General features: G+C 39.1%; 1 pseudogene; it reads right to left on the bottom strand.

Annotated features, from left to right (window-relative positions):
* Window positions 1–922: 922 nt before the first annotated feature.
* Window positions 923–1,602, bottom strand: LOC111142622 (annotated as a pseudogene).
* Window positions 1,603–2,646: the final 1,044 nt, after the last annotated feature.

Here is a 2,646-nt window from a genome sequence, read left to right as displayed (position 1 = left end):
TAAATAATCCTCACTGTTGATAAGAAAAGATTCCATAAAACGATGGGATTTGTTAGTCTGACACTTTCAATCAGTAGTCTTGGAAAATGTATATTCCTGGAATTAACCAGTGTTTATTGAGCATATTGAATTAAATAAATTACTACTTCCTCATGGGTTTTCATCTTGAATCCCAACTTCAACTCTGGGCTTCAACCCTTCCTTTCTAAAGGATTGTTGGATGTTTCTGTTTGTAGTTAGCACGGCTCTCTCACTTAGCAACACCTTTACCACTAAACCTAATTCCCTTTATGACTACCTTTGATCTGACTTGGCGTCACTAATGGGTTGAATCTACCAGCAGCCAACATTCACAAATTTGGTGATTCTCTCCTCTCCCTCTGTTCATGTCTCATTTGGGTTATTGTCAGCTGGGGTCTTTGAGAGAATGCAGTGAGCACTTCTCTGCTCTCCCTTATTAGACATGTAGTGTGAATAAAATAGAAGTTCTTGTTTTTTAAGCTTCTGAAATTTTGTGGCTTTTTGTTATCACAGAATAATCTAGTCCCTCCAAACTAATATAACCCTACTACTGAAGTTTTAAATAAATAATTTATCTCTTGAGAATAATAATTTTATGTCTTCCTTTTAATTAACCATATTTTATAGGTTTTTCTTGCCATAGAGCACTAGCCAAAACCTGCACTATATTACTGTAAGAGTAAGCATATGGCACATACACTGGACTTGTTCCTAATCACAAAGAAAATACCATTTACTATGTGGTTTACCTTGAGCAATTTTGTTGATACTATAAGAAGAAAATAATTTTCTCTTCCACTCCTAGTTTGCTAAAAACAATAAAAAGAGTTTAGATTTTTAAACATTTTTTGAAAGAGAATTTTTTATTACTTTTATGTACAGAATATTCAACAGCATACACTTAGCCCAATTTAGTGGCCAGTTCTTTAGCCTTTGCCTTTTCCAGTTTGGCAATGTGAGCTACCAACTTTGGACCCAAGATGTTGCCTCCCCAGGAACGGCAGGTCTCATTATGTCTGTCCAGTCTGGTCTTCCCCCCTGATAATACAGTAGGGAACCTTCACCTTGTGACACAGAGCAGGCAGGAAGACACCCGGCTCAATGGGATCCACATCATGTGCAATCACTACCAGCTGAGCCTTTTTGTTTTCCACCAAGGTGGTGACAGGAAAAGCTCCAGCTCAGAGGACAGGCAGCCTCTTAGTGGGTACATCCTCTTTCCCAGCAGGTTTCTTCTCAGCTAGGGCCAACAATCTCTGCTTCTCTTGCTGTGTTTGCAGGCCAGCTTAAGTATTTGAGGAGCTTTTTGGCAGTCCAAGGCCCAGATGAACTGGAGAATCAGGGGAGGCACTTTTAGATGCTTATAGAGAATAGTCCTTCGTCGCTGCAGCCGGAGGTAAAAGAGCCATTTGACAAAGCTGGCAAGGTCTCCTTTGGGCTGGATGTCTTGTATGATGCCAGAATTCTTGGGCCGTTTCTCGAACAGGGACTGACCACCTTCTTAGCCTCCTGCTTCTTGATGACAGCAGGGGCCAGGGCCACCTTCTTCCCCTTTGTCTTCTTTCCTTCAGGCATCTTGGGTGGCTGGAGAGAGAGCCAGTTTTTTTTTTTTTAAATCATCAGTGGGTTGTTGAATTTTAGCAAATGATTTTTCTACATCTATTGACATGCAGGTACAGTTTTTCCTCTTTTAGACTTTTGGGGTTTTTTTTGGTATTTTTTATTAACATAATGTAATATTTGTTTCAGGGGTACAATTCTTTGATTCATCAGTCTTACACAGTTCACAGTGCTCACAATAGCACATCCCCTCCCCAGGGTCCATCACCCAGCCATCCCATCCCTCCCACCCTCCTCCACTCCAGCAACCTTCAGTTTTGTTTCCTGAGATTAAGAGTCTCTTATGGTTTGTCTCCATCTCTGGTTTTGGCTTGTTTCATTTTTTCCTTCCTTCCCTATGATCCTCTGTCTTGTTTCTCAAATTCTTCATGTCAGTGAAAGCATATGATAATTATCTTTCTCTGATTGACTTATTTCACTTAGCATAATACCCTCTAGTTCTATCCACATCATTCCAAATGGCAAGATTTTGGGTTTTTTTTGATGGCTGCATGATATTCCTGTACACACACACACACACACACACACACACATACCACATCTTCTTTATCCATTCATCTGTTGATGGACATCTGGGGCTCTTCCCATAGTTTGGCTGTTGTGGACATTGCTGCTATGAACACTGGTGTACACGTGCCCCAGATCACTACAGTTATATCTTTAGGGTAAATACCCAGTAGAGCAATTGCTGGATCATAGGGTATCTCTATTTTCAACTTTTCCTCTTTTAATTTTTTAATATGGTAACTCTATTACTTGATTATTACTTGATTTTTCTGTTAAAAAAACTTACATTTCTAGGTTTCCTTTAACTTTACTATCCTTTAAAATGTACTTCTGGATTCAGTTCATTAACATTCTTTTTAAATTTTTGTCATTTATAGTCTTGATGAAGATTGGTCTGTAGTTTACCTTACTCATATTTTCCTTGAGAGTCTTAAGAATCAAGATTATAAAATGAGCTGGAAAGTATTCTCTGTGTGTCTAGACCCTAGAGAAGTGTGT

The sequence above is a fragment of the Enhydra lutris genome, unplaced genomic scaffold (genome assembly GCF_002288905.1).
Source record: "Enhydra lutris kenyoni isolate GAN:26980312 unplaced genomic scaffold, ASM228890v2 scaffoldscaffold8, whole genome shotgun sequence".
In the NCBI taxonomy this organism is placed as follows: Eukaryota; Metazoa; Chordata; class Mammalia; order Carnivora; family Mustelidae; genus Enhydra; species Enhydra lutris.
The sequence above is the reverse complement of the archived record's forward strand: the minus strand, read 5'-3'. Positions and strand labels throughout refer to the sequence as shown.